This window comes from Camelus ferus, chromosome 2, assembly GCF_009834535.1.
Source record: "Camelus ferus isolate YT-003-E chromosome 2, BCGSAC_Cfer_1.0, whole genome shotgun sequence".
NCBI lineage: Eukaryota > Metazoa > Chordata > Mammalia > Artiodactyla > Camelidae > Camelus > Camelus ferus.
The window spans coordinates 84,724,012-84,737,622 of NC_045697.1; the positions used below are offsets into that span (position 1 = coordinate 84,724,012).

The window sequence follows — 13,611 nt, forward strand, 5'->3', positions numbered from 1 at the left end:
TTTACTGTTTTTCTCTTTTATACACGTTCTCTCAATTAACCATGACCTCTGATTCTCAAATCTGAATCTCTAATCCCAGTCTCTCCCTCAAACCATGGTTGGCATCTTCTAGGTATTCTCTATACATTTCCAAACAGGCATCCATCTTTAAAGCCAATAGATACATGACTAAATTCACCGTCTTTCATCCTATATCAATTATGCCTTGTGCTTCTCTGTCCCAGGAGAAGCACTGCTTTTCCTCTTTTTGCTCTTCCTTCATCTTTGCTTTCATGGAGACCTATCCAGTCTGTCTCTCACTCAGGGTCCATGGTTTCATCCCAGTTGCCATCACACTAGCTGACCCCTTGGCTGTCTCATGTCTGTCCTTTGGTTATGGCCTTTATACTTCCCCTTCTCTGTGCTGATTTACTTGGCTGTAATATGTCTTGTACACTGGCACCATGGTAACTTTTCTAAATCATTGCTTTCACCACATAATTTTTCTCTTAAAAATTTTTGGTCAATTCATAATTTGAACATTGCCTGTGTATTTGATGATATTAAGGAATTATTATTTTTTAGATTTGATAGTGGTATTGAGATTGTATTAAAAGAAAAACAGGTCCTTATATTTTATACATGCTTACTGAAATGTTTATGAATAATTGATGTGATGCCTGGGATTTGATTCAAAGCACATGGAGTGAGAATACATGGATGGGAGTATAGACAGACTAAGACAGGCCAGAGCTGATGCTCACTGAGACTAGATGATGGGTACATGGAGGTTCACTATACAGTTCTTTATAATCTTGCATATGTTTGAAATTTTGCATAATAAAAAATTTTATTTTAAATCAACTCTAGTTCTTTAAGTGCTCATAAAATAAAGTCCAAGCTCTTTATTTAGAAGTTCAAAGCCACAAGTCAATCCCAGTCTGTCTTCCCAGTGTCACTGGCCAATGTCCACTACATATGTCCTCTGCTGACAGAGCAGATCTGCAGACTCTCTCTATGGGAGTCTCTAATAAGAGATGTGCCTTTTTCTAAATGTCCCATTTTCATAACTTTGGACCCTTAACACTTTTCAAATTCAGCAGCTCCTTTTCCTGCTTCTTTTCTCCGGTTTGAAGGCTAATTTGTATTCTCTAGTCTCTGTTCCCTGTGCTCTTCTTTTATAGCTTGCTTTCCTGCCCTTTTATTTTCTTTGCTTTCATTTTTAGAGTGTGGTTGAGTTGATACCTTAGGCAGACCACTGTCATTAATCATCTGCACTTATTAGCTTGCTTTGCTGTGAGTCCTTTCTTTGGTAAACAGCTAAGAGGTATTCTTATTTTAGTAAATATTTAGATTTGCTCAGGCTTTGATTGATACTTGATAAGCTAAGGATGGTTGAATAAATGTGAGCATGTGCTGCAAATGGATTCACAATCCCACTTCTCTTTTGCTTCTTCTAGAATAATAGAAAGCGTCTCTTCATCCTCAGACCATCAGTCTCATTTACTGGCACACTTCATCCTCAAAGTTGTAAAGTGTTTTCAAGTTTACACAATTCTCTGCCTTCTCTTTATGTTCGTCATTCAAAACTTCATGTAACCAATTGCTACCTACATGAATGGAATCCTCCAATTTGGCATTATCCAGAGCACCAATCTTATCATCTTATTGCTCATAAAACTCAAACTGCTCATTTAGGGCCAGCTGTTCATTTTTCTCATGACTGAGAAAGTAGTAGAATTCTCTATGAAGTGATTTTTTATTTCTCTGAAATGGCTTCCTATGACTCCGTGAGATTTGTCCAGCCAGATAAATCATCTTCATTTGAGAATGGGCTTTACAAATCAGAACCATCATTCCTCCCATCACTTTTCTTCTCATCCATATCTTCCTACTCACTGCCATTTTCAGCTTCAGATATCTGTACATCCATTCCCACTTCCCCTCTTGTTCCCCCAAAAGTCTGGAAGATAAAATCATCTTCACATGGACTCTCTGGATCATCAAAGTTGAAATCATCACCAAGAGCTGAAACAATGTCAGGATCCACATCCAGTCGGGGGCCCAAAATAAGAGCTTCTTTATTACCAATTCAATACCTTCCTTAAACTCTGATGCAAATGCTGACTAAGGCACTTAATTCTGGGGCCTAGAATTCCTTTAAGTTTCTTCTTTCTCCTCTCTCCAGTTAGGTGCACTAAAGGTATTTTGGATTTCAGCATGGAGGGCCCAGATGATTCTTCCAAGTGCTGTAGGCAGTTATCATCATCATCAAAGAGCTCTTCAGACTTCCTCTGTTTTGCTCACATCCTTCATCATTTGTTTTCTGTGTAGGCAACAGAACCCTCTGGGATGCATCTGCATCTGCTGCTAAAGACTCTGTGATTCAAATGGACCGTGTGGAAAGGACACAGTTTATCTCTCTATAAAGGGCTTCCCCTCATTCTATCGCTGTGAACAGTGACCTGAAGGTCCCAGAGCAGGTGACACATCTTGGAATTGGACAAGGCCCAGATAGCAGCCACGTCTTAAGGCTGTGCCATACATCTACCCTCAGACTTCAAAGTACAGGTCTGAGGAATTGGCTCGGAGACATGATAAAAGCTACAAATATTATTTTACCCAACAATGCCTAGAAACACCTCATCTCTGCCTCAGCCACGCCTGCAAGGTCAGCCAAAGCTGTCAAAATAGTCTCGGATTACCTGTCTGACTACATGCCCACTCAGGCGTGAAAGCCCACATGGCCTAACACAGTACAGCCCCGGCCTTGAGCAGAACATCACTTTCCCATGCTATTTTGTCCCCTCCCTCATCCTTTTCTTATTTATTTCTCAAGATTCCCTATTCATTTACCAAGATGTTGGAGTCTGAGTGGATCAATAAGTACTACTCCTTTCTTCCCATCCTGAGTCTGGAACCAACCCAGAGACAGATGTAGGCTCTCAAAAGAAGAAAACTTAATAGGTCACTTTTACTAAACAGAAAGCTGATTTCTAGAATCAGAGTATTCCAGACATTGTTCTTTTAAATTAAACTCTTAACCTCTGGATTCCATATGACCACTGAGTGGTATTTCTCCCTTACTTAACTCAAAAATGTGATTTATTCTTTCATAATATAAACCTCCACTAATTGTTATTTGTTCATTAGTAAGTCTACTAATTTTACCTAGTTAAACTGGGATTTCTTGAGACCTATAGCTAAATAGTTATGAACCTCCAATTTAGACAGGGTTACCTACTTTGCCATTGGCACAGCTGACAAGCACAAGCCTCCGTCTTAGGGCAGGTCTCTGACTCCATCACAGAGAGCTGTGCATGGCTCCCAGGTCAGGTTGTCATTGAAGGAAGAGTGGCTCATACTGAATGGCCCAGATGTTCCTCCCAAACTTTCCTGTCAGGTACATCTTTCCACACCTGGTTGGAGCAGAAGTCAGAAAGGTTGCTTCAGTGGATGAACTTCTACATACAACCTGAAGCCAGGTAAATGGAACTCCCCTCCCAGTAGATGTATTCTCTATCCATCAATATGTGAGAGGTAATTTCAGGGCCCCCATCCCTCCCCCAGTCTTAAGGCTGAGCTAGCCCAGAGGCAGCTGTTTCTGAAGGCTGAGCAATCCTCAGAGGAAAGTACCAGGAACATATCTAAGTCTCATCCCTGATGATAATTGCTATTGCGTTACAGATAACTGCTAGTCAGTGAAAAGGTTCAGATTTAGATAACAGAAAGTTTAGTTAGAAAGATCAAATCAAATTGCTTCCATTTGACTTTCATGTTTTTTTCCCTCTAGTTTGAATTACAAAACAGGAAATGGGAATGACCATTTGTTAGCATTATAATGTAGCAAGTAGAGAGAAAATTAAATTTTTGCAAATATAAATGAGTGCATTAAGAGCAAGAAATTACTATTATGAAATCCCAAAATTAATGTGTTATCTTAGTTATACACAATATTCCTTTTCCTTCTTTTTAAATTTTGTCATCTAATGGATTAATTGTGCCCTTTTTTGGATTCCATTTTACCTGCGTAGTTTATTAGCTGTAACTCTTTGCTTTATTACTTGCTAGGTTATTTTAAAGTGTGTATTATACATCTTTACTTCATCACAGTCTACCTCCAAGTGATAGTTAGTATTTCACACACAGAATGAAGACTTTAAGTAGACTTCCATTACTTCCCTCTGCCTTTCTGCTCCTGTTGTCATACGCTTCACTTCTAGATGTTATTAAGCACCTAATATATTATCATTTTCACTTTGAACAGTTGATTATATTTGAAATGTATATCGAAATATATTTAAATAATAATTTAGAAACTTTCTTTATATTTACCCTCTTGATTACCAGATCCAATGGCTCTTACGTCCATTGAGGAGATACAAGTTTTCATCTGGTATCATTTTACTTGTGCTTGAAGGACTTTAACATTTTTTGTAGGGCTCACCTCAATTTTTCCCCGTCTCCAAAGGATTACTGTCCTTCATTGCCTGATATCCAATATTCTGAATGATGTTGTTTCATGTGTTTTGTCTGTTTCTTCAGTTGTTTCAAGAAGGAATGTAAATCTAGCCTCTCTTAATCAATGTTGAATGAAAGTGGAAGTCCCATTGGTTGATTTTTTTAATGTTGCCCCAGTCTTACATACTGGTATAAACTCCACTTGGTCATGAAGCACCATTCTTTTTATTTATTGCTGGACTGGGTTTGCTAATAGTTTGTTGAAGAATTTTACATCTGTTTTCATAATGGATATTAGTCTGTGCTTTTCTTTCCTCATAATATCTTTATCTGGTTTTGATGTCAGGGTAATGCTACTTTTATAAAATGAATTGGGAAGTATTTTCTCCTCTTCTAGTATCTGCAGCAAGTTGTGTATAATTTATTTTATTTCTTTTTTAAAGTTTGGGTAGAATTTACCAGTGAAAATATTTGAACCTGGAGTTTTCTTTGTTGGAAGGTTTTTAAGGAAAAATTCAATTTCTTTAATAGATACAGGACTGTTGAGATTACCTTTTCCGTCTTGAGTGAGGTATGATACTTTGGGTCTTTTAAAGAATTGGTCAGTTTCATCAAAGTTGCCAAGAGCAGTTTCTGGGGAATGGTGCAGGCAAAAACCAAACTGGAGTGGATTGAAGAAGATCTTTAGAGGAGTTTTTGTACAAAAAGTAGCACATAATGTGGTAGTTTCTGAAAAGAAGTCGGTTCAAGAGAAGTCTTTAAAATTTTTTTAATATAAAGAGAATAATATATGGTGATGAGAATAACCCAGTAGAAAATTCTTGCTGTCCATTGTTTAATTCATATGATTAGTGTGCAATCAAATGGGATAAAAGATATACAAACTGATTTTAAATTGCCGAGTGGTATGTGAAGAGAGTTTTAATATGAATTTAGTGCACATTCTTGATCTTTCATCCTTGCATCCTAGATCAAGGCAGATAACTGAGTATATCTAGTCAAGAACTTCTCCATCAGCTTGAAAAAACAAGCTTCTGGGAAACTGATGGTTTTCAGGCCTAATTCCAAATGAGAGTTATTATAGTTGAGGGGGAAGATGTTTTATTATACATTACTACTGTCTCCTGTTTTCCCATTTACTTTTCCACAACTTGATATTTTATTTCTAAAATGGGAAATGAAAAATTATGCTGATAACTTATACTCAGTTGTGAAAATAGGCACTGAGTGGAGCCAACAAGGTACTCTAATGCCCTTAGAAGAAGGGGGAGAGTCTCAGCAGCTGGTATGCAAACAGTTATACAGGAGACAGGGATTGAGAGATGAACCCTGCTGACTGAGATCAACAAATTATCTTTGATTTGGAGCCAGTCATCATGCAAAGAGCTGGGACAAAAGTGAGCTCGGCAAAGCATACCATAAATGCAAAATCCTGAGGGGGAGAAACGTCATGTTACTTAATGCATAGTGCGACAGAATACAGTGATGGTGGAGTGTGTTAGAAGATGGGATCTCAGATACAAGACAGGGTCCAAATTATTAGGGATTTGGGAGCTATGGTTTAAAAAATTGCATTTTATTATATAGTTGATACTAAATAGAGGATTTCTATTTTTAAACGATCACTTAGGCTGCTGCATAGAAGATGGACTGCAGCAAGAATAGAGGCTGATAGACTATTGTGGTAATTCATAAGATGGTGGTGTTATACATTAGGGTGGAGATGAAGTGAAGTAGGTGGATTTGGGGTATATTTTGGAGGTAGAACTCAAAATCTGAAATTATACTGATGTTAGGGTTCTTCTGCAGCTTACTCATCATATGACTTTGACCAGATTTAAAAAACCTCTTTTACATTGTTTCTCATCTGTAGAATGGGGATTATGGGAATATTAAATAACACATATAAAATATGAAGTGTATACTATGATGTCTGACATGTAGCAGTCATTTAATAAATAGTAGCCATCTTTCCTATGTTTTTGTAGCCCTGTAAGTGATCTTCCTGGGTCCAGTTCTCTCTCCATACAAACATTTCTCTACATTGCCACCAAGACTATCCTGTAATTCACAGATTACATCACTCCATTGTTTAAGAAACCCTTTAAATCCTTCTAATCAGCATAAACTTAATGGCATATATCAAGGACACTCATCTGTCTTTTCATCTCTCACATCATTTTTCTCCCCTTTACCATAGACTCCGGACTAGTGTTTCGTAAATTTTAATGTGCCTACAGCTCACCAGGGATCTTATTAAAATGCAGACCCTACTTTAGAAGATCTGAGGTTCTGCATTCCTAACAAGCTTCCAGGGGATGCTGCTTCTGCTGGTCCCTGGGCCACACTTTGAGAAGCATAGGTCTAGAGTATTTAATGTCCCTGAAGGTTACTTTGTGTTCCTGCAACTTTGGCTCTTCTCATCAGTCTGGTCTCACTGTCAGGACTGACCTTTCGTTATTTCTCAGCTTAATGAAATCATTCTCATCTTTCAAGGTCTATCTAGCTCAAAGGTCACTTTCTCTAAGAAATGTTCTTCAAACATCCATTTTATTCACCATCACAGCTTCCCAAATGTTTGTTTTCTCTATTCCCGACAGTATTTTGTAAATAGATTTATCACAGCATGTATCCTTTTGCACTACTGCTGATATTTAGATCAGCGGTCTTGTCAGATGGTGCTCCGTAAGGTCAAGCAGGTGTCTCTGTTTCTTTCTTAAGTTGCACAGCTCCCTGTGCAGAGGGCACTTGGCAGGCGCTCAGTAAATATTTCTTGAATAAATGAAACTTTTGAAAAGTGGTGAATCACTCTGTACAGTAAATGTTATTCCAAGTAAATTAAAAAGTTTTTTTTTACCTTAAATTATTGATTTTGCATTTCTTTATGTAAAATACTACCTTTTCTTCTTAAATTTTCTTCAGTGTTCTAGCTGGTCACCCAGAGCAATAATATATACATAATATATATCTATTAACTCTTAACAGAGCAATATATCTTTTTGAGGTTGGAAAGCCTCTGGCTTTCTATTAACTAATGCCAAGCTAAAATTTATAAAGATTATGCACACTGTGACTAATGATTTTTTTCTGACTGTGCTACCAGAGAGTAATATGGTTAAATTTTTTGCCTGAAGCTGGTGAGAAATGAGAAAAAGAGTGGGAATATAACTGCCTTTTAAACATTTAAATTATATAAAAAGAATAGGAATGCTACTTAATATATGTTTTAATATTTATAGCCAAATCCAAAAATTTTATTTCAAACTTTTAAGAAATTATATTTATCTAATAGAGTAATTTGACTTGCATTGAATGAAAAGTTTCTTAAGGAGATGCATGTACAGTTACACCCATTTCTCAAGAATTCTTTAGCCTTTATGAAATTTTCTCAAGAAGAGAAATCAGGTTAACCCTCCAACCCCACCCTACCAGGTTCCCAACCTGGGAAAATCTCTTCAAAGTCTTAAAACTCCTTGCTTACTTTGTAACATAAAATGAGCACATTCTCTAAAATGGCTAAGCTGGAGCTATGTATAGCCATCAAAGCTTGGGCAGCTCTGTTCTCAGGGCTGATGAATTGTGTTTTCCATATGCACAACTCTTGGTGTTGCTGATTTCAGTTAAGTAGACTTTCAAATTTTAATTTGCATAGCATTAACACTTTCCCCTGAGAAGTGACAGTTTTATGGAGACATTTCCTTGTCTGTTCTCATGCAATTAAAAAAAAATCCACGGGGCATTCATTAACACTTCTAAAAGTGATAGGCTCTGTTTTTATGCCATTTTCATTTGCACTGCTTTTGATTTTGCCATAACTAATCAAAAGGGAATTTAGGGTAATATAAACAATGCTTTTTGGCTATACTAGAAGCTATTTTTTGTCTGATAAAGATGAAAAGTCTACAAGGTCTCTTGGACAAAGGATAAGGATGTACTTTTTATGACTTGACTCTCAAGAGGCCTCCTAGTCTATTATGTTTGAGGTGCCTGCCTTTGTGGAACTTTCTAGAGTAGCTTCTACTACCTAGCATCCTGTCCTCCTACCTCAGCCCCGTACCCTTAAGTAAATCACTTTAAAAGGAAGGTTTTCAACTGAGTCTTGAAATAGGAATATGATTCTAGTATTAGGAGGGAAGGTAGTTGGTAATGGCTGGTTAAGAAAGAATTGTCAGCCAAAGCCCAGATGTAGGGAGAAAGTTAGTAACATTCCGGTGGCAGCTCAGTGACCAGCTTTGTTGAATAATAATAGATAATTGAAAAAGGAAAACTTGAGACAGATTTTTGAGAAACCTCAATTTGTAGCAAGTTGTTCGGAGTTCAATCAGTACATATTGCTAAGTTGTTAAAGTTTTTTTTTTTTTCTCTAATAGCAGGATGATGGCCATATTAAATTTGGATGGGCATAGATATACGATATCCTGGGCCTACAGTAATTCTCAACCTGCTAGGAAAGGAGGAAAACACAGTAGATGAAACGGAACCTTAGCAACCCAACCCACATGTATAGTCTGGTTTATGGCAGGCTCACAAGCTCCAGCAGTTAAGTGGGAAGTTATAGTGACAGGAATCATTCTTTCTCCTGGAGAATAGCAGTAAACCATATTAAATAGCAATTTTGGAATTCAGGAAGGTCACAGTGCTTGTCACAAAGTCCTCCCATTTGGTAGATCCCTTGCCAGCAGGGGACAAGTAATCAGATGAAGAAAGAGCTTATCACGATTGAGGCAGAGAACTAGGAGCCCCTATTACTTGCTGGGGTTCAAAAATAGGATTCCAACTCTGTCGTTTGTGTGGTGGGTGGAATAGGTTGATTGTGGGACTGGGATTTTAGGCTAATTAACTTGGCAGAAAATAGAAAGAAGGAAAGAGCCAGACACTCGGTCTGATGGATTAGGCGAGCAGAATCTGGCTCCATGATCACCCCAAGCTGAGTCCTCTTTTGCTGGACCCTGATTTTGGTTGGTGATGAAGGAGGCTCTAGGCTTGAGGAAATCCAGCTGTCAGTGCTGGATCATAGTGTCTGGAGAGGCTAATATGTTAGTGTTACTGAGGTTGTAAACTGCAGTGGGGCTAAGCCTGCAGTAAGCAATTGAGTCAGCTTTAGGGGAAGAAGCAAAGAAAATGAATCAGGGCGTAGCAGATGTTTCATATAATGTCTGTCCCTGTGGAAAACTCTTTAGTAGCCTTTATAATAATATCCAAATGCAATGGCCTACTATTCAAGTCTCTATCCAATACAGATTAAATGCCTTTGTCCTATATTATCTCTTACACTTCTCTACATGGATTTTCCACCACAAGCAGTTTAATTTACACACTACTCTCATATACCTCATACTTCTCATTTTCCACTTCTTTTCATTTAATTCTCATTTCCTGAAATACTTTCTGTTACTTTTTTTTCTGTCTATAAAATTCTGTAAAATCCTGGACAACCATTTATGTCCTTTTTGTTTAGTTCAGCACAAAGTAACCTCTCTCCCAACATCTATCTTCTTATTCATAAGACATTTCCTTATCCTATGTTCTTGTGAGAAATTCTTATTAATTCTTAATTCTCTTAACCTATATTTATTCAGTAGGTTAGGTTTATTGAGAGTCTACTATATACCTTTATAACAAGCTCCAATGTTTGAATTTCCTAATCTCTATCACAACATATCACTGGATGTATTACTTTGCTCAGATTGTCATAGGAAAATACCATAGAGTGGGTGGCTGAAACAATAGAAATGCATTTCTCACAGTTAGAGAGGCTGAGAAGTCCAAAGTCAGGATGCCTTTTTCTTGGCTTGCGGATGGCTGTCCTTTTGCTATGCTCACACGTGGCAGAGAAAGGAAACTATGGTGTCTCTTCCTCTTATAAGGGCACTAATCTCATCATGGGAGCTTCACTGTCATGACCTCATCTAAAACCTAATTACTTCCCAAAGATCTCCAACTCCTAATACCATCACATTGGGGGGTTAGGGCTTCAACATATGAATTTTGGGGGGACAGAAAGATTCAGTCCATAACATTCCACCCCTGGCCTCCCAAAGTTCATTTTCTTCCTTCATGCAAAGTATATTCATTCCATCCTAACATCTCTAAAGCCTTAACTTGTTCTAGCATCAACTCTGAAGCCTCAAGTCTCTTCTGAATATCATCTAAATCAGATATGAATGAGACTCAGGGTACAATTCATTCTGGAGCAAAATTCTTCTCCAGCTGTGAACCTGTGAAATCAGGCAAGTTGTTCTCTTCCAAAATACAATGGTGAGACAGACATAGGATAGACATTCCCTTCCAAAAGGAAGAAACAGGAGAGAAGGGAGGAGTGAGGGGTCCTAAGGAAGTCTAAAACCTGGCAAGGCAAATCCATTAGATATTAAAGTGCAAGAATAATCCTTCTCGGTTTGAAGGTTTGTCCTTCAGGCCCACTAAATAGGTAAAGTCACTCCCACAGCTTACCTGGTCGACCCCATGCTTGTGACTAGCCAGGGCCAAGGCTTTCTGCAGAGGCCCTACCCACACTGGGGCTTTATGTGGGGGCAGTGGTCCCCCTTCTGAAGACCAAGGTGGAAGTAGCCTTGTCTGACATTTCCCCTGGGCCTTTGCACACTGGGTCTTTGGTGGGGGTGGGAACCCTGATGATCTTTGAATCACCTTTGGGATCCTTCGCCCTTCCCTTTTCTTAAAGAATGGTACATGTTTACAGAAATTTGACAGCCTTCCTTCATTCTCTCCTGCTTTCTCTGTCTCCTTTTGTTCAGCTGACAGTGTCCTTGCTGGTTTAATCCTATTTTTATTCCAGGTCTCTGTTGAGATGCCTGATAATTTCGTGAGCCACACTCATCATCTCTTTATCAAATGACTGTTCAGACAGACAGTTACTGTTCTCTTCAGAACATACTTTCTCATTTTTGCAATATAGATAGGCTGAGATTTTTTCAGAGCTCCAAGTTCTGGTTCCTTTTTACTTAACAATTATATCTTCAATTTATTTTTTCCTTTGGCATTTTACTGTAAGTAGTCAGGAGGGATCAAGCTACTCCTTCAATACTTTGCTTAGAAATTTCCTCTGCTAAATATCCAGTTTCACTGCTTGCAAGTTCTATCTTCTACAGAACACTAGGACATGAATACAATTTACCCAAGTTATTTGCCACTTTATAGCAAGGATCAGCTTTCCTCTGGGTTCCAGTAACGTGTTCCTCATTTCTATCTGAGACCTTGCCAGAATGGCCTTTACCATCCGTATTTCTGCCAAGAATCTATTCATGATTATTTGTATGTTCTCTAAGAATGGAGGCTTTCTCTGGCCCCTTTTCTTTCTGAGCTTTCATCAGAATTGTCCTTAATGTTCATATTTATTTCATGCACCTCAAAATTCCCCCATCCTCTATCCATTATTTAGTTCCAAAGCCACTTTCACATTCTTAGGTGGCTGTTACAGCAACATCCCACTTTTTGGTGGCACTGGCACACAATTCTAATATTGATTTAACAAAAACTGATAGAAATGTAAGGAGAAATAAATAAATCCACCATTATAGTTGGAAATTTCAACACTCATTTCCAATAAATAACAGAATAAGAAGATAGAATACTAGGAAGATTGTAAAGTTGAACACCATTATCAACCTACTTGACCTAATTGACATTTACAGTACCCTCCAAATAACAGCAGCAGAGTACACATTCTTCTCTAGGGCACGGTGTATTTGTCAAGACAGATCATATGCTGAGTCATAAAATAAATTTAAATAAAATTTAAAAGATTAAAATCATTTTTGGATTAGGTTGTTTGTTTTTTTCCTTATTAAGTCATATGAGGTGCTTATATATTCTGGAGATCAAGCCTTTGTTGGTTTCATTGTTTGTAAAAATTTTCTCCCATTCCATAGGTTGTTGTTTTGTTTTACTTATGGTTTCCTTTGCTGTGCAGAAGCTTGTAAGTTTCATTAGGCCCCATTTGTTTATGCTTGCTTTTATTTCTATTGCTTGGGTAGACTGCCCTAGAACATTTTTGAGATGTATGTGAGATAATGTTTTGCCTATATTTTCTTCTAGGAGGTTTATTTTATCTTGCCTTATGTTTAAGTCTTTGATCCATTTTGAGTTGATTTTTGTGTATGGTGTAAGGGAGTGTTCTAGCTTCATTGCTTTACATGCTGCTGTCCAGTTTTCCCAATACCATTTGCTGAAGAGACTGTCTTTATTCCATTGTATATTCTTGCCTCCTTTATTGAAGATTAGTTGACCAAAAGTGTGTGGGTTCTTTCCTAGGCTCTCTGTTCTGTTCCATTGGTCCATATGTCTGTTTTTGTACCAATACCATGCTGTCTTGATTACTGTAGCTCTATAGTATTGTCTGAAGTCTAGGAGAGTAATTCCTCCAGCCTCTTTTTCTTCAGTAATGTTTCGGCAATTCTAGGTCTTCTGCGGTTCCATATAAATTTTATTATGATTTGTTGTAGTTCTGTGAAATATGTTCTGGGTAATTTGATAGGGATTGCATTAAATCTGTGGATTGCCTTGGGCAGTATGACCATTTTAACAATATTGATTCTTCCAATCCAGGACCATGGGATATCTTTCCATTTTTTTAAGTCTTATTAAATTTCCTTAAACAACCCAATCCAAAAATGGACAGAAGACCTAAACAAGCAATTCTCCAAGGAAAAAATACAAATCATCAGTAGGCACATGAAAAAATGCTCAATATCACTAATTATCAGAGAAATACAAATCAAAACTAATGAGATATCACCTCTCACCAGTCAAAATGGCCATCATTCAAAAGTCCACAAATGACAAATGCTCGAGAGGCTGTGGAGAAAAGGGAACCCTCCTACACTGCTGGTGGGAATGCAATTTGATGCAGCCACTGTGAAAAACAGTATGGAGATTCCTCAAAAGACTAGGAATAGACTTACCATATGACCCACCAATCCCACTCCTGGGCATATATCCAGAAGGAGCCCTACTTCAAAAAGACACCTGCACCCCAATGTTCATAGCAGCACTATAGCCAAGACATGGAAACAGCCTAAATGTCCATCAACAGATGACTGGATAAAGAAGAAGTAGTATATTTATACAATGGAATACTATTCAGCCATAAAAACTGACAACATAATGCCATTTGCAGCAACATGGATGTTCATGGAGAATGTCATTCTAAGT

At 37.8% G+C, this 13,611-nt stretch overlaps 1 pseudogene; it reads right to left on the reverse strand.

Annotated features, from left to right (window-relative positions):
• Positions 1-1,043: 1,043 nt before the first annotated feature.
• On the reverse strand, positions 1,044-11,677 carry LOC102523588 (annotated as a pseudogene).
• Between the last annotated feature and the right edge of the window lie 1,934 nt (positions 11,678-13,611).